The following is a 22,744-nucleotide window of genomic DNA, read 5'->3' as shown; positions in this document are numbered from 1 at the left end:
CTAAAAATCGAGACTGCAGAGGATGAACAGTGAGAAAAGGTGCATGATCTGTGGGTCCCAAGGCAGGAAGCATTCAGAAAGAATGTCCAGTCCTGGAAAGGCCCCAGAAAGAACTGACTATGGGCCAGAGTGGACAGGCCCCCAAGAGGACCGTATGCAGCAAGGGGCACACGGGTGCAAAGCAGAGGGCAGGACCCAGAAGGCCATGCCCTGTAAAAACGTCAGTGACCGGGGCACCTGGATGGCTCAGGGGGTTAAAGCCTCTGCCTTCGGCTCAGGTCATGATCCTGGAGTCCTGGGATCGAGCCCCGCATCGGGCTCTCTGCTCAGTGGGGAGCCTGCTTCCCCCTCTCTCTCTCCCTGCCTCTCTGCCTACTTGTGATCTCTGTCAAATAAATAAATAAAATCCTAAAAAGAAAAAAATTAAAAAAAAAAAAAAACAAAAAAAAAAAACGTCAGTGACCAGGATTACCTGCCTTCCAAGGTCAAACCATGCAAGGACGAGGTGGACACCCACTGCCACACATTGGGCCTATGGAAACCCTGGGATTTCAACTTAATTTTTGAATGTCAGGAAATCTCCGGAAGGAGTGATATTAGGGTTCCCAGTTGCCCAATAGGGCAAAGGCTCTAAATGAAACTCATTTTAGAAATAAAATCATACTTCCTTGCACACCTGAGTACACACCGTGAGACCGAGACTTGCCATGGGACCCCTCCCATCCATCAAGGCAAACCTTTCACCACACTGTGGACTGCCGAGCCCAGATGTGAATTTCCCTGGAGTCCATAATCAGCATTTCCTAACAGTGAGCCTGGCAGGTTGGGGATTTCTCTCTAGTGTATTCTGCAGACCTTTCCAGGAGATTGACCTCAGAGGGTTAAGTTCAATTTTGTTGCTTTGTGATGTGCTGAGAAGATCTCCTCTGAGATCCTTCTGCTTTCCTTCCTTCCCTTTCTCCCCCTTGAATTGAGAACAGAAATAAGTCCTGGGGCCCGCACGGCTGGACAGAGTGGAACTGTGGCCACCCAGTGGGGCTGGTAAACGCAGAATCTTCTCTACTTAGGTCCAGAGGAGCTGGTCCTCCTCACAGCCCAGGGGATTCAGCCGTCCTCACCTTCCCAGGAGCTGAGGACACCTGCCCCCCAGCACACACACAACCCGTGTTGCTGCGTGGGACATTGCTCTAAACACATGCCCCCAGGCTCCGAATACGTTCAAGTTTTACTGCTGGTCCCCTGCGAGTGCCCTGCTTATTGATAGGCACAGTTCACAAGGTACAAGCACAATCTCCTCTTCTCCCCCTCCCTTCTCCCTCTCAATCCTGTAGACCATCCTCCAAGTCCTCTGAACTCATTCTAGGACTTGACGTGTAGCTTGTCCTCAGTCACTATTTGCTGACAGCTGATCCAATCCCTATGTCATCGTTACATTAACATGATACCATGATCTGATTAACATCAGCATCTGCAATGTGCTACATGAAGACCACACATGTGTGTTCTCGGGCACCATGACCTTCTACAGACATCATCGCAGACGTTGGAGAAGATGACAAAACCCAGACCCAAGTTTGCACAGTTCCTGGAGTTTTCGATCCACGCTCTGTCTGAATCCAGACCAAAACCTACATAAAACAGCAATTGCTTTCCCTTAGCTAAAATTGTCTAATGCCTTTTAAATTTGCTCAGTGGGATTAGTTTTTTCATCTGCCCCTAGGATTAATTCCCAAGACTTTCCTGGTCATTTCTGCTTATTATAAAGTCCTATAGCCATTTGAAGTCACAAAGCTCAGTCCTGATCGTGAAATTAGAAGGTCTGGCTCAGTATAATAATTAACACTTCAATCTTAATTTGAAAATAACACTTAATCCTCCTCCTTTGCTAGAGTTTCCTGTGGTTACAAAGCTTCTCTCTTCTCACTCACCTCTTTTCCCACTTGCTCCATGCTGTTTCTTTTCATTTCTTAACATTTTGAATATGGAAACTTCTAAGCATACACAAATAAAGAAGAATAGTATAATAAATCCATTACTCTCCTTCAACAATTATCACCTCACCAGCTAAGAGCAAATCTTGTTCCAACCCTCCCCCACCCCACCACCGCGACCAGCAGCTGCCTGCATGTCTGATTCCTCCAGCATTGGCCCAAGGAGAAGGGAAGGGACAGGAAATCTTCCCTGAATGACAGTGTTGTGAGCTCTTTCCTACTCAGGGCTGGCCAGCATTTACAGAAGACCTTTTCTTAGATGGGGAGCTTTGGTGGGCTCTCTGGAGAATCCTCCTGGAAGCATCTCTCCTCTTCTGCTCCTTCAATAGGAACAGACAACATCTCTGTTTGGGTGAGTGGCTGAAACTTCCCGCAGCGCCTCAGGAATGTGGCGGTCCATCTCGAGGGTTCTTCCTGCTGAGATCCCATCAGCCTTGGAGGCAGCCCTGTGGCGCAGGAATGAAGATGACCGAGACCAGCTCCCTCACCTGCAGGGCCTCACTGCTCCATGCAAGACGCTCAGCCCTGCCTTAATAAGTTCTGGAAATGCAGGGGAGTGTCAGTCACCTCTGGACCACCTTCATCTGGGCCATCAGCAGCAAGCCTACCTCACACCCCTTAGATTTCTCAACAGGCACTCCAGTAGGCTCGCATAGCAGTCCCACAGGAGCATGATTAACAATGCTTAAAGTGAGGGACGAGCATCCCAACACCTTTCCAAAAAAATTATTTCTCCTTTCCAACCCTTTTATATCCTCAGTGTGAAGAAAAGCTTAAGTACCCTAAATCAACACTACTTACAGTGTGGTCCTGAAAATCTGGAGAACCTTGCTATTAGTAATAATAATTTTGGAAAGTCAGTTGAACTATCAATGCGCTTAGGGTTATAGTTGATTGACCTCTGGGTCCCAGTTCCTTATGTCATTGTAGACAAGGAACATACAGCTTATAGGCCGGCTTAAACAATTCTTGGCCCTTTATTTACTTTGGATTTTATCTATGGAAGCTCTGAAATACAGCGTCTGTTGCATCTGCTAAAATTCGGTTCCTCGACCAAAACTGAGATGGTAGGAATCCTATCAGTACGGCGAGGTATGTGAGAAAAGATTAAGGACCTATTTGGACCGACACAAAGAAATCATAAAGAACGGGTTCTAGAAAGTTTCAAGAGACATGTTCCCCCATCGTGAGAACCTATTCCTCAGAGATGGTCATTTGCAAATCCCGTAAGGCCTCTCCTTCCACTTCACCGTTGACCCAGATCATGTAGCTTCACACCCACAGCCCCTGGTCCTTCCCACTTCAGAGCAAGAAGGCCTGATGTCCAGCCTCGAGGGCTGCGTGTCCACACCTGTGTCTACTTTGTCCTTCCGCCCCATCAGCAAATGACTGAGGGATTCATATAGAAACATCCTATCTCCCTCACTCTTAAGGGGATCCCTTGGAGACAAAGGTCTGACGTTGGCTCTCAGAGTTGCCCAGGGAGGCGCAGGCCAAAACTCACCTCCACAGCCTGAGAACTCTTCAATGGGATTTTTGCTCCAGGCAAGCTGCTGCTTCTGGAGAGAAGCATGCCAAGGAGCCTGCGGGGTCACTGCTGCCTGATGGTTGGGAGGCCACAGGACAATGGGCTGCACCTGCCATGCACCCCTTATGTAGCTCACCCCTATTTATAAAGGGCACACTCCAAGCAAAGGCTGTCGGAAGCCAGCCTTCCAACAGGAGAGTCTGTCTCTGGGGTCAGCACCATAACCTTTCAAAAGGGACTCCAGGTGGGCAGTCAGAAACTGCATACCCAACTCTTCTTGGACTATGCATTTAGGCTTTCTGTCATCCATGGTCTAGATCATTCGACACTGACCCGCACTCACAAAGAGGCCCTTGAATTTTGGCTCTCAGAATTTTGGCCCTGCCCCCACGACCGGGTTGAGGAGGCAAGCCATGGGGCAGACGCTGCACAGGCCGGGCTGTCCTCTGTTGGGCGCGGCCCCTCCCTTGCTCTGGTCTCGTCCTCAGTGAGCCGGCAAAGGGGCCCGGGTACCCAAGCCCCTGCTCCAGTGGGCGGCCAGGACGCCAGCCCGATGCACAAGTCTGGTCTGGCAGGAGCAGTGAGCTCAGAACACTCAGGACCTAGCAGGGTGACTGGCAAGAAAACAAGGACGGGCAAATACAGTTTCAAGGTTTGTTGTGAGCACCCTGATTCTACTGTACGAGAAGGACCCGTGAAAATACAAAATAAAATATAAATAGGTGAATTCCCTGGGGAAAACCATTTCTTCTTTTTGGGCTTCGATCTTCTCACCTTGAAAACGCAAACTCGAATCTTCTTCCTGGGGTTTGGAGGACACAGCGAGCACATTTGTGAAAACAGTGTGTAAAATGCAAAGTGTGATCAAATGAAAGAGAATGGGCACTATTTGAATAAATTACATGTTCATATTATATGCTAATGGTTATACTAATCATATAATATTATCCTTCTACCATTATGTAAAAAAGTCATCACACGTTGTATCAGATTTCTCCGTACATCCTGCCGGCAGGGACTTCGAACACAACCAGAAGTCCCCCCGCAGCTCTCCACACGTGAGCTGACTACCCTGGTCCCTCGGTCCATGGCCTCCTCACTCTGCTCCCACTGCCCCACAGCAGCCTTTTCCCAGCAGGCGATTCTTTTTTTTTTTTTTTTAACTAAACCCAAGGCAACTATGCCATTCTGCTGTGTGAACCCGATGGAGGCCCCACAAGTCTCCAGAAGGGCCTCACAGGCTCTATCACCCAGTCCCCGCCTCTCTCTGACCACAGGTCTCACTTCTCTGTTTCACCCCACAAGCCCCGCCCCCGAGTATGTGACCTTGAATCGGCCACCTGAAATGCTCTCCTCCAAATATCCAATAGCTCACTCCTTCTCCTCCTTCAGGATTCTGCTTGTGTGCCACCGTGTGGGAGGCATTCATTCCCCAGGCCCTAGTGCAAAAGGCAGATCGCTACCAGCACCCAACTCCTCCTGTATCCCCCTCTCCCCCAGTCTTCCTCATTTCTGCAGAGCACCTACAGGTCAGATAACCATTTGCTCACTTGTAGCCTGCCTTCCTCAACTAGACCTTAATCTCCTTGAGGGCATAAATGTTGCTTTTTTCATCCGAAGAGTGAAGGGCACACGGCAGTTATCTAATACATATTTGCAGACCCGAGTGAAGGAACGAATGACAGATTAATCAGTCGGCCACCTTGTCAACAGTGTAGTCCATGCAACTCATAGGGCACAGCAAGAGTCGGGAGGAGAACGGATGTGAGGTACTTCGTCATCTGCAAAGCAAGACTGAGTCTGGTTTTTAATCCATTAGTGCTGGGATGAACTGGGGAACCTCCGCACACAGTCTTACGCGGCATCAGCAATAACTTCCTCCCCACCAGAACCTCCGTTCTTTGCGTGGATGTGTAGAGATTGGCCTGTGTCATTTTTTCCAAGCATCCTGAATGGACTGGACACACCGCCCCAGTGGTCCCGCAGCAGCAGACACCCAGCCCAGCCTCTAGGCTCTATTTAGACTCCTTGATGTCTCCTTATGAAAGTTCAAGTGGTCAGAAGCTGAGAGAGGCACAAATGTGTGCCTACCACTGTTGATTTTTTCCTCCCTCCAAGGGCCCCGGCTGCTAAACTGCATGGCTAACCCAACAGGCTAAATGGCCAGGCAGGAGTGACCCCCTCGTGGCTCCTCCCTGACCGCTCCCCTCCTTCCACTGTGACTGGAAAGAACACCCGTTTCTCTCTCCCCTGCCGTACACCTTCCAGACTTGGAAGCCACCACAGCCTTGGCCACCAGTCCTGCCACCTGCGGCTGCCCTTCTTCTTGTGAGGCCTGAGGCTTTTCCCGAAGAGGAAATAAAAGCAAATAAAATTCAGGTTGCTGCTATTGATCTCAGTCATTTCTGAACGTTGCTACAGCAACCGGCATGGGCCTGATAGTCAACATCTTTCCCTCCTCCCTGCGGCCCTCCCTTCCTCCCTCCCGCCTCGGGGGGCCCAGGCTAAGCTGCCCGGACAGCATCAGCACTGGGTCCAGTCCTGCAGCTTCTGTCCAAGGCTTTGGAGGATGGAACTGCCCAGGGGCCAGAGCCAGGCAATCAGGGCACTGCCAAGTGACCCCCAAGCCCGACTTGGCCCCACACAAAGGGAAGTGGAGCAAGGAACCACTTGCTATTAGATCCTCTTGAAAATGCAGGGAGAAAAAAGGAAAGGGACCTAGGACATTTTCTAGAAAAAGTTTTACAACCTGGATGTTCGCCGCTTCCTTCTGGGGTGCTGGGAGAGCCCCCAGCAGCTCTGGCAGAGAAGTCAAAGATCTTTGATCGGGGTGGTCCCTGCTCAAGCTTCTCAGGGACAGAGGGGGGGTCCCCACCTCCGCCCCATCCCCCCAGGGACGTGGCTTCCTGCTCATCCCAGTGCTATCTTTTTCCTTCACTGTTAAGGATTTCAGAAAGAATCAGGTCAAAATATGCATGCTAAGTTATGAGGCATAGATAGGAACATAAAGACCCGGGGGGAGGAAAACATTAAGCTCAGTTCAGGTCCGCTCTGGGGACTGCAGGGACCCAGCGCCTCATGCACCCTGCAGGAATGAGGACAGTGCACACAGACTCCAGCACACCCAGGTACAAGCCCCAGAGCTCACCAAGGCACAGTCAAAACCCACTGGGGTATGAGCACGAGGTGGTTAAACCACAAACCCCGGGCTGCGGCCGGAGTTCATGGTTGATGGTGCAACAAAGGGCATAACTTTATGGGAAATGACTTGCAGGTAATAGGTAGCAAGTTCAGTGCTGTTCTATTACCACCCGGAGCAGCGCAGTCCATAAAACTCTTCACAGGCCAGCGGTGCAGGGAGGAGGCCATGTTTGTTACCGGCGGCTGCTGGGGCCCATCCCCGCAGAGTGCGTTCTGATGGAAAGGCCCGTGCAGTGGCCCGGATCTTGGGGGCACAAAGTAGCCACAGAAGTAGCTGTGCCTATAGAAACACAATTCATGGGAAGGCAGAGCGGTGGGATCCCAGAGGCAGCCTGGTGCTGGCCCACAACCAAGCTCTAACCAACCCTCGGCTTCCCTCCTCGGATCCCTCTTGTCTCAGGGTAAATGAGTCTTCCTGAATGTTTGGTCCAAGACGTTCTCCTTCTCTGCTTCCGGTCTCCCCTCCCCTTAGAGGCTAAGACCTTGGGAAATAAAACCATAAGGACCTCTTTCTGTTCCTGCTTCCAGTCCCCTCTTACCCTTAGAGATGAGAGACCAAGCATCAGCTTGGAGGGCGAACAAGGGAGAAAAGAAACTGGATTACAGTGTCAAAGAATTATACCCATAGAAGACTTGCACAAGTCAAGAGGACTAGATCCTCCCCCCATCCTAGTCACTCATTCTTGGGGCCTGGGTCAACCCTCTCCCTCTCTGGTCCCAGCTTCACCAGCCCATACCCAGGGGTAGAGGACAGACAGAGTTCACAGATCCTTCCCAAATCTGTATGTGTCGTTAAGGCCAGAAACTATGGAGTTTGGGATATGATGCAAACCGTGGCATTTAGGATCGAAGTATTATAAATAATCACAAGTGTCTCAAATGCATTGCATGCATTACTTGGTTAATCCTCACAGCATCTAGTGAGGGGGGCACTATGACTGTTCTCATTTCAGACAGGAGGAAGCTGAGACAGAGGGCAAGTAAATTGCCCAAAGGCTCACAGCTTGGAATTGGTGGAATCATCACGCACTCAGAGAGCAGGATCCCTGGCCCTTCACCACCGGGTTTCACCTCCAGGCTGCTCTGCTCTCCAAGATACACTCCAGAAGCCATGGGAATAAGATAATAAGGCAGAGGTCTGGCAGTGCCTGCCTTCCCAGACTCACCCAGCTGACTGGCGTGTCTTCATCACCTTCAGTGGGACGAGGAGAATCAGAGGGCTACAGGGCTATAGGGCTGGAGAATAGGAGGGCTAGGGCTAGGGTCCAGCAAGGTCACACACACACATACAGGCTGGTTCCTTAAATTTTTGGAACACTTCCAAGCTGACCAAAAGTCAGAGCCCAGCTGCCTCCCTGAGAAGTGTTTCTCCCTCCCAAACCCAGGATCCTGCAATTAAGGGGTAACTCCTGGACCAGTGTGCGGTCTCCAGAAGGTGCTTACTGATCTGGCTGGTGGGGCCCCGATGGGGTGCTACAGTTTATCCCACCAGCCCTGCTGCTCTTCCCAAGTCAGGTGGCAGGAGTAACAAAGGAAGCTATAGAGGCCTCAGTGACCAGAGAGAATAGCTTTGAACCTCTTCCCTGTCCCAGCTATGTAAGGCCTGGCTCCCGGACAGCTCTTGTCTCTGGTTCCTGGTTTCCCAGGCCAGGTTGGTTGGTCACGCTCCTGAGTGGCATGTCTCCTGGAGCAGGACTCTGTTCCTGGTGTGGACCCAGACGAGTGACCCAGGTTGCCATTGGCAACCCAGTTATAGGCTGCACTCAGCCCTCCCCCCACCCATCAACTCTTCAGAGTTACTGAATCTTGAGTCTTGGTGTCCTGAATAGCAGGTCCCTCTTGGAAGAGGACTGGGCACCCCTGTAGGCCATCAGCCATTAGTACGGGCTATCCCACTCCCCCATTTCCTGCCAGAAGCACTTTTCCCCCTACTTAGATCCAATTCTGCATTATTGGGAACCTACCTCATGCCAAGAGTTAGCGCAACATGACCTAGTTGAGAAAATTGTCCTGCGTGCAGCTGATGGTTAATAACAGCTGCTGAGATAGGCTGCCTCAGAGCCTGTCCCTAAGCGCTTTACGTTTATTAATCCTAAGAATAAACTCATTAAATAGGAATTGCTACCACCTCCATTTTGTAGAAGAGGACTCTGAGGCACAGAAAGGTTAAGAATTTCACCCAGGTCACACAACAAGTTTGGGATGTCACTGGATTCCATCCAGCATCTGTACTGACAACCCAAAGCGAGGACGGCCAGCACTAGAAAGCCCTAAGTTCTTCCCAGACTTTAGACATATGAATTCAGTCCAGATGGGCATATTCAGGAAACTGCTTATAATTGATCGGTTTAGCCCAAGACTTCCCACACCTCGAGGACAGCTTTGGAGAAAATGGAATTGGACAGCTGCTGGGAGAAGGGCCAAGGTTTTCAGGGAAAACGTTGCTTTATTGGTTACTGGGGGAGTCTTTTACTTGGTTCCACAGATAGCTCCAGGCTCAGGGTGGGGAGAAAGCCGAGCCCTCTGGTTGGCCCTGGAGGCTGGCCTGCAGGACCTCCCCTGCCAGCAAGCCCAGACTCCACACAGAAGCGTTCCCTCTTCCAGAGAACCCTTGTGTACAGGTCTGACGTTCAGGTGAGGACAAAGAGCCTCGTTCTCACTCCTCAGGAGAGAAGGTTCCAGGCCACACCCTCACGAGGCAGCGGCAATTCCTTCCAACCTGCAGTTTGGGAAGACCTCGGGCAGACATTTTCCCAGCCAGGGCCGGCGCTGCTCCGATAATCTGCTGGATGGTGCCACCTGCTGGAGAAACGGAAAGCCTTCTCTCTGGCCGCAGCATCAGAGAGCCCTGCTTTCTGGGGCCACCTCCGCCTGGTGCCTGCATCTCCTCCACCCTGACACCCTGACCCTGACCCTGGCCCGAGAGAAACCTTCAACAGAAAGCTGGTGCAGTGGGTATCTGGGTCTTCCGTGGGTTCAATCAGCAGGATTGTTTATTTATTTATCTGCACTGTTTTCTTGTTTTTGCTTCTCAGGGCTGAAAGACCGACCTCATCGTCTCCCCTTGGTTAAGGACACTAAATCCTTAAACTTTTTGAGCTTCGGTTCCCCTAACTATTAAAATGCTGGGCTGTTGTGAACAGGATAATGCACCTGTTTCAGGAACTTAGCGAGGTGGGAAAAGAGACTAGTGATCATTGCACACACACCCCAGGGGCCGTGTGCTTGGGAAGGGTATGTCTGTAGGTTCTCAGATATTACTAGAAGATACTGTATCCTCGGTAAAATGTGTATAGAAGAACAAATCCCTTTTGAGATAAGGGTTCATTAACCTAATCACAGATGGGACTTGGAGGGCACAAGACGCAAAGCAAAGCCCTAGTAAAACAATAAATTACTATGTAACATTGACTCTCAGAGTTTTATTGGAACCATGAGGTTATACCTGAGATGCCAAGCTCTTCTCTATTTCACTTAATAAACATTATTTTTCTTCCTTTTCTCTTTTGCTCTGTGCTCCCTAATGAGCCCATTCTTTCCCATCTGTTATGGGTTGAATTGTTTCTCCCCTCCCAAAATTCACATGTCAAAGCCCTAACTCCCAGTATCTCAGAAGATGACTGTATCTGGAAAGAGGGCCTGTACAGAGTTCATTAAGTTAAAATGAGGCCATTAGTATGGAATCTAATCCACCCTGACTCCTGTCCTGTGGGAAATTTTCAAAGCGCAAAGGTAAACCACAAGCTGAAAAGAAATTTTTCAGAACAAAGAGTTTGCAATCAGAATATATAAAGAACTCTCACAACTCAATAAAAAAAGGCCAAAAATTCTAATAAAAAATGGATGAAAGATTAGAATAGACATTACCCAAAAGAAATATACAAGTAGCTATGGGGCATCTGGGAAGCTTAGTCATTAAGCGTCTTCCTTTGGCTCAGGTAATGATTCCAGGGTCCTGGGATTGGGAAACCTGTTTCTCCCTCTCCTACTCCCCCTGCTTGTGTCCCCTCTCTCACTGTCTCTCTCTCTCTCTCTGTCAAATAAATAAATAAAATCTTTTTTAAAAAAAAAAAAGGAAGAAAGAAATACACAAGTGGCTAACTAGCACATGTTCAATATCGCTGGTCCTCAGAGAAATGATAATTAAAACCACAATGAGATAACTACTACACATGCGTTAGAATGACTAACGTTAACTAGATTGTCAATACCAAGTGTTGGTAAGGCTGGTGAGGACTCGGAGCCACTGGACCCCTCTCCTACATTGTTGCCATTGTTAAAGCCATTTTGCAAAACAATATGACATTACCTTGTGATATGAAACATTCATTTACCATACTATCAGGCAATTCCATTCCTAGGTATGTACCCTAGAGAAATAAAGTGTATGTCCCCATGAAACACGGATGCAAATCTTTATTTACTTTTTAAAGCAACTTTATTTTTTTAAGATTTTATTTATGTATTTATTTACTTGAGAAAGAGTGAGCGAGAGAGAGAGAGCATAAGCTGAGGGAATGGGCAGTGGGAGAAGGAGAAGCAGACTGTCTCCTAAGCAAGGAACCCGATGCGGGGCTCGATCTCAGGACCCCTGGGATCATGACCTGAGCTGAAGGCAGATGTCCAACCAACAGAGCCACCCAGGCATCCAAGATGCAAATTATTTATAATAGCATGATTCATAAGGGACAAAAACTGGAAGCAGATATATACATACCGTGGGATACTATGGAGCGATAAAAGGAACAAAATGCTAATAGGTAGAACATGAATGAATCTCAGACACATTGTGCAAAATCAAAGAAGTCAGAAAGAAAAGGCTGTGTACAGAATGATTCTGTTTCCATGAAATTCTAGAAAAGGCAGCCCAGTAATGACAGAAAGCAGATCAAATGTGGGCCTGGTGCTGACAGCAGAGAAATGCGATCCATGGGAAGGAAGAGGCACGAGGAATCTTGTTACTGTAAAGGGGCTGCTCTTCATATGGGGTGGGATGGCGGTGACGTGATTGCATATACTTAGTAAAACTCATGAAATTGTGCTTTGAAAATGGATGAATATTATTATATATAACTATCGCCATAATAAATAAAAAGAAGGCCAAAAAAAGAGAAAAAAAGGAAATTTGACCCACAGAAAGAGACAGCAGGGCTGCATGCAGAGGAAAGATGCAGCCACCGCACAGCCCAGAAGAGAGGCCTCAGGAGAAACCAGACTTGTGGACACCTTGATCTTGAACTAAAACCTCCAGAACTGTGATCCAATCAATTTCTGTTGACAAAGCTCCCCAGGCTGTGCTATTTTGTTATGGCAGCACTAAGGGACTAATACACCATCTTAGTACAACAAAGACAGCTGCTACTCAATGAGACAGGACTTCTGTCCACACGGAGGTCAGACAGGAAGCATGACTCGCTCCGGGCATGGACCCGCACTGCCAGCAGGCCGAAAGGGGCCCACGCATCTGCCTTCCTGCCTCGGATCCAGGCCCAGTGTGGGGCACTGCACTGAGCGGGTGCGCTGGGCTCTGGTCCCTGCAGGATCTGCCGGAGGCCCTGGCAGACGGCTGCCTGAATTTCTGCTTCTCTGCATCTCCACTAGAGAGCCACCAGCCACTAGCGAGCAGAGACGCCTCCCATAAACCACAGGGCCCAGATGCAAGGGTCACGCAAGGACAGGGTTGCCCCTTCACGGGGCTCTGAAAAGAGGCTGAAGTTTATGGCTGTGTGAGATGTTTACAACAGAAACATTTGTTTCTCCAATGGCTCTGGGGTTGCTGAAGTGAATTTCCTCTAAAGCTGAGAAGTACCCATCCATCTGCTTGACGGTCCCTTCCTCAGAGGCACGGGAAGCTGAGGTGGGACACGCTGGCAGGAGGCCAGGGTGGGAAGGAGGTGACAAATCAAGCCACAACTGGAATGGGTGCTTGCTGTGGATGGCCCTCTCCAGGCAAAGGAGCTGTATTTTTGAACCAAATATAGAAAAATAATAATAATAATAATTGACTCTGATTGGTGAATGTATGCAAAAAGTTTTACAAAGATTTACAAAACCAATCATAGTTTCTTACACATTCCGAACATTTGATATTGAAAATAGTAAAATTTTATTCCGACATACCAAAATCATTCCAAAACCTATAGGGTTGACATCAAGAGTGCCCGGTCACAACTGGAACCTCGCTGGATCCAGGTGTGCTCCAGAGAGCCTGGGAAGCAGGGAAGGGACTCGGACAGGAGGGGCTTGATCTAGGGACAGAGGTAGTCATCCAGGGACCTGGAAGCAGTGATCACAACGCAGACAGGCAGACGGCAGAATATGTCTTCAGGCCAGTCCCGGAAACCTGCCAATTCCTGAAGAGAACAAAAAATCAATTCAGATAACAGCCTTTCCCTCAAAACGTTGCTGCTGAAGACCCAGGCGTGGGCAGCACCTACTTGGGTCCTGAGGCAGGTTAGACCAAAGCATTAATGGATTTGTTTTCTGTGCACTTCCCGCTCTTCCTCTGGTTACCCTGGGGGCACCCCCGCTGAAAAAAAAGACTCCAGGAGACAGACTGGAGCTGATCTCGGGGAAAGAGAGCAACTCTCCACCGGGCTTTCATCAAAGCAGGAGATTTTATTTTGCTCCGTGAATGTATTTGAGACTGAGGCTGGAGGCAAGGAAGAGAGTGGCTGAAAGGGACGGTGGAGAGACAGGAGAAGGAAGCAAAGTCCCTGCAGAGCGAAGGAGAAGACCCAGCATGTCCAAGGGTCGGGAGCCGATGGAAAGGACCCAGGCTCGAGCCGTCTTCTAAAGAAGCTCCTCACCCACCCGTCCTGCAGACAGCAATCCGGGACCCGTGCAAATCCCTGTGAACTGAAGGCAGGGCACTTGGCCACTATTGGTGGGGCTGGGAGTGAACAGACAGAACCCTGTCCCTGACTACCATGCAACAGCCCCACCATCCAGGGTCCCAGTGGTCTGGCCCCAGTGTTACAGTATCATGTACTGCCTGGTAGCCAGAAGGAGAAGGAGATGCCCATCCTGTCTTGGCACAAGTACTCCATCGCTGGCTCCCACCCTGAGGCCTTCAGAACACTAAGCATGGTAATCAGCAGAAGGCTATGGCTCCCACCAGGAGATGCTGGTTCATGGGGAGGCCTGGAGGGAGCAGAGGAGCAGTTAAGTCCTGGCAAAGCAGCTCCACAGCAGAAAATGGCCAGGAGCAGAGCCATTGGTGCACATCCTGGAGCTCTAGGAGGGCCTGGAAAAGCCAGGAAGCTCCACACCCTGGGTGAGCAGGTGTGTCAGGGACCCCAGAATGCAGAGAGCTCCTGCTAGCATGACCCCCTGTGTGACCCCAACCACACCAGGGAAGTACCAGGCTCCCCGGGAACGGGGCTGATCCAAGCCATGGGTGAAAACTCACTTGTCCGTTTGGGAAAAGCCATCTATAAGGTTATAGCCTACACTGTGGGAGTGAAAGTAATGACAGGCACATGCCAAACCAGACGAATGAAAAACTAAAGTGTAGTTTTTAATTCTAGGCAAATGATAAGTTGTGCAAAAAAGAAATTGTAATCATAGGACCAACCTGACCTACAGTGAACAATATTTCTCACCAAATTCAGAGGATTTGGGTGGCTGAGGAAACAAAACGTGTAGGGGAGGGTGTGGACAGGCAACATGAGAGCTGACTCCAGTCTATAGAGAATTGTCTAAAACTGGGAAATCAAGAAACAGTAGATTAACCTCATAATTCAAGAAAGTAAAGCCAATCCTGGAAAGAACAGCTAAGAATTGAGAAACTTCTCAATTGAGAAAGATTGTGTCTAGGGAGTGACACTGGGTGGGAAGGGGAAAGGAGCAGGGAGCCTGCTGGGTCCTGTATTCTCTGTGTCATTCTGGGACCCGTGAACTGCCTACTCCAGCTCTCGGCTTCCCCATCTGCACCATGATCGTGCCATCTAAGTGATCTTTAGTGGCTGTCCAGTTCTCTGGGATGGGGTTCTGGGCTTGTGGGTTTCTGTGGATGGATCATATTTAGTGTGATCATGGAAGCCTGAGTGTCCCACACAACCGGGCACGTCTGCCCGCACACCCACCTCAGAATGTGCTCAAACTCCAACAGGCACGTGGTCTATCCGGGGCAGCCTTGGCCTTTCCCAAACTCAGCCAAAGGACACCCTGCCCACCTGCTCCCAGGCCGAGGGCCTGCCCGCAGGAAGGCACCTCTGAACAGATATCATGGCTGCTATTGGAGGCATCCCACCGTACGCAGCAAGGGTGGCCCTTTATTAAAGATGCTGCAGGACCCATGCTCATGTCTGCAACCTCCTCCCTGCATTCTGAGCTCCCTCTTCGACCTCCTCCATCCTGCATCCCACACTCCACCCCTATAAACAGACCACATTAGCCCCTTCTTATGTGAATGGAAGGTACATATCTATGTTGAATGAATGAACACATGAATGAATGAATGAATGAAATCATATACCAATTTGTTCTTTAGGCAATGAATGCCTTTCCTGAGCCCCAGGGTCCGAGGAATTATGGCAATGAAGAGATACAAAGCAGGTGAAAACCGACATTCACACCAACTCAGAAAGAACAAGGAAGTAACACTGAGAAAACACAGACTCCTTTGCATGGGCTTCCTCTGGGGACAAAACATTTGTGGGAAAATAAGAGAAGTAGTCCCTAAAGAAAGGTAACTTTCTACAAACCTTCCAGGACATCTTCCATGCCTGGCACCAAGCACAACCGCATGTAGCCATGTGGCCAAAGAGTCCTTTCTTTCACTCACAAAGCCAGTTGGGTCAGGTCCAATGCCGGCATGTTTCGGCACTCCTGAAGATCCTGATTATCCTTGACAGTGAAGCTCTGAGGACAGGGAAAGAGTCTGTGTTTAGCAGCTAGTATATGTCACCTTTTCATATATTTTCTCATTTAATCCTGAGAATGACCTTGTGATGTAGGGATCATTATCCTAACTTGGATATGGGACCACTAGAAACCCTCCACTGATCTGTCTTCCCTTGGCTCCCATTGCCAGTGAGTGTCAAAGCCGGAGTCATCCCAAAAGCCAGGTCATAGAGAAATGCATTCTTCCTCCTCATCTACCAGTTTGCACAAGACTTGCTTCACACAGTTCTTGGCCTAGCTGAGGAAGGACACGGGGGCCAGACCCCAGAAGGGCATGTGTTTTGTGCCTTGTCTGTTCCCCTGTCCATTTCCTAAGCTGGGGAGTGGATGGAAGACCCCAGTACTTTGTTGGTCAAAGGGGGCCCTGGTTGAGAGGGGAGACTGAGAGGGGGCTCCGCCCAATGACATTCCTTCCAAACAGGAAACTTGATCACCCTGCATTAACTTTGTATCCTTACAAATAGGTCTCCATTTCTTCCTGTTTCTGAATATTTAAAGTGCTCTTAAATGAAGGGATTATTTAACGATTTCTGTGGGTTTTCTGGTATTTGTTTTGAGGGGTTGTGTTTTTTTCTTTTTAATTTTGTTTTTGTTTGACAGTGTTGAATCATCAAAATATTGTAAAGCACTTTTCCGGCTCACTAATTGATACACTCCTGCCTAATTGCCTGCTGTTTCATTTCTTCTTTGTTAAAATGACACAAGGTTTTCAATTTTGTTGCTTCCCCAAAAACAAAGGGTGTTGCTTCACTACCCCTCCATCTGCGCCTCCACCAGGATGACAGCGTGCACACACACATCACTGGTCCTAGGCAGGAGCTGGGGGGGCAGAAGCCTGGAAGGAGGGGGGCAGGGGACAGTGGTTGCCAACAGAGCTCCCTCCCCAGCACCCTTGCCTGACATCACCTAGCAGATCTCCCGACATCTGAAATCTTCGGCGGGTCTTAATTGTCTATGCCCTGAATTGCCAAGGGATTTTTAAAGCTCCCAGGGAGATTTTTAAAGCTCCCAGGAGGCTCCAACCAGAATCTTCCAGAAACCAACTATCCTCAAGCATTCCACAGTACTGTGTTGCACAGGCACCCAGCCCAGATGAGTGCCCCTCCTGATGCTGGCCGACATGTGGGCCCTTCCCAGCAACCTATCTTTCTGATGTCTGGCTTTGATCTCCCCTCTAGTTCCATGAACTCACCCTGAATCACAGGACTGATTGTTCTTCTAGCCCTCCCCCCTATGGTAGAGTGTACATGCTGGCCATAAACTTTGCCCAGGGGTGCCCCTGGCTCTGACCATGGGCTTCTCCATGAGGCCCTGCCTCTTCTAGCTTTACCCAGGTCCCAGAATTAAAAAGCAAACCCCAGTAGTCCTTGGCAACATTAGAACTTCAAAGGGGTATGGTTTTCTGAGCAGACCTCTGCCTTTTCCATGAAACCTTGCCAAAACCAGAGGTTGACTAGGAGACAGTATTATGATCCTGTCCTCCTGTATCTCAGTATTTTCTGAGTCCCAATGAGAGGAAAGTAAAATCCAAGGCCACCATGTGAGTCAGTGACAGACCTGGGACCAGACCAGGGGCCCGACTTCTAACCTGATGCTATGCTAATTCCAGACTCGACTTCTCTCCACCTCTCCCAGAACATCCATACTATTCTCTTTCTGTGGACCACATTATTGCATTCTCCAGAGTCAGAGTGATGACTTTAGAATTTACTCTGTGGTTTTCACAAGTTTCCTTGAGCTTAAGAATTATCTGGAGTGCTTACCAAAGAAATGGATTGCTGGAGCCTAACCTAGACAGACTGGTTTAGAAGTTCTGGGAGAAAGTCCTGATGGTCCAGTCATTCTTGTCATCAAGAAAGTTTAAAAAAAAAAAAAAAAACTGTAGAGGTAATTGGGAGTCATCAAAGGTTTTAGAGTAGGGTCATAACATAAACAGTCATGCTACTGAAAGATTAATTAGGTGGCCCTGTGGAAGCCAGATCGTCAGCATCGAGCTATAAAGAGCTCAGATAAGGGCTACCTGGGAAAGAATTTCCAAGATCAGAGTGGAGGGATGAGAAGTGCAGGCCCTACAGTCATGTGTTCCTGTCATACGCCAACTTCCTGAGCCCATGGAGAGGAACAGCACACACACATGATACAGGCGGGATGGTGGGGTTATCCCTCACAGGGATTCAGAACTGGTGTCTGCCCCACCTTCCCAGTCTAGCCCATATCAGAGCCCACCCCTACACTGCTGTCCTGAGGCAGATGGCATCTCAGCTCCCTTCAAGGACTCATGCCACCTGTCCTTGGCCTCTCTTCCCACCTTAGTTACTTCCTTCCATTCTAAACCAGGCAGCTACTTCATCATTAGATGAGAAATTGAGATTCCAGCTCACTTTCCTTTATTTCTATCCAAGATTCCTTGGACGTAGATGACAACATACACACCCGAGCTTCCAGAAGTGTTTGTCTGACTACAGCTCCACTTGTTCAATGAAATCTCAGAGTCCTCTAAACTTCCTTCCAGCCAATTCTCTAACTGACCAAGAGGTTTCCTATATGAGCTTTGCGAAGAGACCTCTTAGCTACCATGAGACATATGCAATTTACTTCTTGTCCTCTGAGATCTGTTACAATATCTCTTTCCTTTACCTGTTCCAAGAGTGGGGCCGTGGCCCAGGGCCCAGCATGGCCCAGCTGCTGCTTGTTAGGCATGGAGGCTCAATGCCAAGAGCACGAGAAGTCAATGTTGCTGCCATCCCCAATTTCAAATCTCTCTATGCCTTAACTTTTCTATGTCCTACAGAGACACAGTCAACACAGTTATTCATTCAATATAGATTGCTATGGGTCTGCTTGGTACCAGAGCCATTAAAATACAATCCATTCACACTCACTTCCTTTAAGACTCCAACATCTGTTGAAAGAGTCTGGAGTGAAGAACTGTCTTCCTTGGAACCTCACCTCACCCCTCAAAAGGACCCCCTTGGCCTGAAGCCATGCATGTGCACCTTGAGGCTGTCTTCCCCTCTCAAAAGCTTATGTCAAGAGAGACCCAGTGCCTTCCTCTGAATCAATACTAGGGTCAAATCTCACCTCCATTCACTCCTCCAGGCCAGGCTAACTCCTAGAGTAGACATAGCTTAAGCCCACACTAACAAATACCTCTTGAATATTGAATGAATGTCTTTCCCACGCAAATCCTAGACAGACCAAGACATTCCATCCAATCTCCTTCTTGACCCTTCATATACATCCTCCTATAGCACAGCAACTAAGAAGTCTTTGTGGCTCCTACAGGACTTTGAACAATACAGTTGAGGGCCTCATGAGGAAGAAGTAATGAGAGAGCACAATTATATGAATCCTCTTTTACAGATAAGGCAAGAGAGGCTCAGAGAAGTGAAGAGCTTCTCAGAGCTGAGGGGACCAGATGCGGTATTTGAATCCAGGTCCTCCGTTCCTGGTTTCTGTCCAATCCAGCCTCTCTTAGAGGGAGGGCAAGGCGTCTGACCAAGTGCATGCTCTGTTCTAGTGGCCTTACATGCTTCATCTTGTCTAATCCTTGCAGTGGCCCTGTGATGCAGAAGTCATCACCCCCATTTTGTAACTGACGGGACTGAGATATAAGGAGGTCAAATCACTTGCCAAGATGACCCTACAAACAGGTAATGAGGGCAGGATTCCGATTTTGGTCACCGGGATCTGAACCCCATGACTTTGGCCTTCACTGCATTGCCCTGTCATGTAGAAAACTCGATGTCTTAGGACTGTCTCATTAGAAAACCAGTCCTCACGCTACTGCAATCCTCATAAATAAATTACCTCCCCAATCAATTAGATAATGAGCAGCGAAGGGTGCTTTAACTCCCAGACTTCCAGCCCGCTGAGGAGAGCACTCAGTGTAGCTGATCTGTGCCATCCCTGTGTAAGGTCCCACAAATTCCCAGCTGAATAACCACAAAATTTCTAAAAGCTAACAAGTGCCTTAGCCCAATCAGAGACATCTTGAGATAGGACTAATGTCCTTCCACATCAGAGACATACCTGAAATCACCAAACTTGTAGGGGCTTGATTGGAAATTGAAAGGGTCATTGTGAAATCATATTGGGAGAAACTTTATTAAGACACAAATTATGTCCACTACAAAAATTACGTCTGCTACAAATTCAGATTTTTTAGCTCATTTTGCAGACGGGCAGTGGCACGGACTTTCTTCGATCTTCCCTCCTACAGTCTTACTTTCCACTGACAAGAGAAACCGAAGGGAAGTGGCACGCAAGGGCAACTTGAGAGCGGGTTGGGTGCAGAGAATCTGGGCCACAGGCCAGAATGCACCAGGACCGCATCCCAGGGGTCCCTAACAGACACTGCCTTGCCTTTCTCCTCCTGTTTCCACCTCTCACTCTTCACACCCCTGCCTTTGTCCTGTGGGGCAAACTGGGTGCTGAGAGGCCATTGAGGACACAAGCCCACCCAGCTGCTGGAAGGAGAAATGAGCCCTCCTACCCCCCAGGGCCGGCCTCCTCCAGAAGGAAGAGCTCAGGCCAGTGTACTCCCACCATTTCCCAGACCCCTCATGCATGGGTCTGTCTACGCTTCTTCCTTCATCTCTTCCGACTTGCTCTCCATAATTCAGACATTCTTCAGGTTTTGTCTCCTGCAGGTTGACTTACTTTGCCTGCAAAGATTTGGGCACAGACTCACAGCTCCCTGAGTCTGCCTTCTCATCTCCTATGCCATTTCTCCAGCTCTCTCCTGGTGTGCCAAGTACTTTCCCTCAAACACTGCACCCTTGAAACTGGGCTGCTGTTACATGCTAACAACAGAGGCAGGTAAAATGACAGCTGGCTTCAAGAAGCACCCGATAAAAATCAGGACAGGACTTGAGTGGCCATGCTGAAAAGGCACCATCATCTTATCATGCCCCAAATTGAGCTCATTGTCTTCCTCTGTCACCTTCTCCTCGCAGGTGCTCTGTCCCTGTTAATGGACCCAGCAGTCAGTCGCTCACTCAGTCCAGAACTCTTAATTCCAATCAGCAGCCAAGGGCTGTCAATTTTGTCCCCTTGCTACACCTCAAACGTGCCCCCTTCTCTCTATCCCTAGATGACATTACCTGGCTCCAGCCCTTCTCACCCCCCACGTACATGATGGCCTTGGTTTCCTCACTGGGCTGCCCCCTGAAAAGTCTCATCCTCCCCCAACTCTGCTGCCTCAGGTGTCCCCAAGAAATGCAAACTCTAACCTCAGTAGCTTTCTGTCCATACAGCCCCAGAGTGGCACGGACTCGAAGCATTTTCCCGTCCATACTCGACAGGAAAGAGCCACTACCAGACATGCAGGCAGCATGCTAGTTCACACCCATATTCCTCAGTGGGGTCTGTTCTCTTCATCTAAATCTCCCTGTTCGGGTCTTTCTAAAACATTGCCAGTCACCTGCAGAGAAATCCTTACTCCTCTTCAAAGTCCACTTCAGGTAGAGTCTGATGCAAGAACACTTACCTGTGTCCCTCCGATCTTCCCTGAGCACTAATTAGTCCTTCCTCTATAGGCCTTACATCCTTAAGCACATGTATTTACCTCCTGTCTGTCTCCCTGAACCACTCAAGAGCAGAGGTCATGCTTTCTTTGTCACACATCCGGAGGGCCTGTCCCACTGAATGACGGGAACTCTATTCAATCCGCCAACTCACGGCAGAAAACTTGAAGGTCATCACTTCATGTAAAGGGTCCAAGTATGTGCTTCTCTATCATCCCCCGAAATTATATTTAAAAGTAATAGATGGTGACATATTTTAAGTTAAGGTAAAATAACTCACTGACAAATGGTACAAGGTACCCCGAGACGAACGGGGGAAAGCTATAGAGCGGATCAGTGATCATGGAAACAGGACACCCGGTGCCAAAATATAACAATTTTTATGGGAATCACTTTGGAATATTATTCTTTGGAGCAGGATATGATTCCCCAACATGGGGAGAAAAGAGGACAATGACCAAAAAAGACTGCATCAGGTGGCTATTCTAGGATAAGCACTTTGTTAAACATTTTATAAACATTCATTCCCTCCACAGTCATGCAAGATGTATGCTATTAACTATTTGCAAATAAAGAAACCAGGTTACATAGAGAAAATAATCCTAGCTTTAGACTAATATACTACAAAACAGGAATCTAAATTCACATCTGATTAGTTCAAAGACCAGCTTCCCAGATCAAATGTCAAATCAAAATAAAGAACATAGAAGTCATGATATGAAATGATGGGCAATAGAAAATGAACTCTCCAAAGTCCTAACTATAGCAGTTGGGATTAAACTTAGCTTCAGTTAATAGTGACCCAGAGTGACAGTGACTTACTGCAGGTAGATGTTTATGTGTGTCTTGTTTCCAAGTCTGAAAAGAGGCAGGCCAGGGCTGGGTTAGTGTCTGCAGAACCACTGGTCACTCCATTCCTAGGGGACAGCCCCCCTGCTCATGTCCCACCATGAAGCTCCAGCCATCCCATGCATATCCCAAGAAACAGAGAAGGAAGGAGAGAAAGAAGAGGCAAAGCCTTCCAAGCACTCCTATAAAAACAATGCCCTTTAACCCTATTTCCTGGAATCTAATTATGTGACTCACCTAACCACAAAGGAAGAGGGGAAATGGAGCCTTCACTCAAGCAGCTGTGAGTTCCAGTAAAAATCAAGGGTTCTGTGGAATGTGAAATGGGCATTAAGGTAAACATATGGTGCCTCCGCCACAAGCACTTAATATTAAACGTATTAGAAATACTGCTATTGTAGGAATACAAGACTGCTCCCGAAAAAAAAAAAATCTACATTTATATATTAATGTGTGCTCATTCGGAAAGACTCTAACCTTTTTTAACAAGCCTGGCAAGTTAAAAAGTATGAAAGTGAATGACAGTTAAGCTCCTCATGCCTTGGGGTCAAGTCAGGAGGGGGGAAGTGATTTTTACCATTAACTATTATGATGGAGAAAATGTGGTTATTCACAACACACATCACATTTAAAGCGAATTGCTGAAGGTGTTGGTTCTACAGTTGGAAACAAGGCAAGGTCACCCATTTTTATGACTCTTAATACTATGAGACATGATAGTCAATCAATTAGACAGGAAG

Source organism: Mustela nivalis, assembly GCF_964662115.1.
Source record: "Mustela nivalis genome assembly, chromosome: 2".
Classification (NCBI taxonomy): Eukaryota; Metazoa; Chordata; class Mammalia; order Carnivora; family Mustelidae; genus Mustela; species Mustela nivalis.
This window is presented reverse-complemented; position numbering follows the sequence as displayed.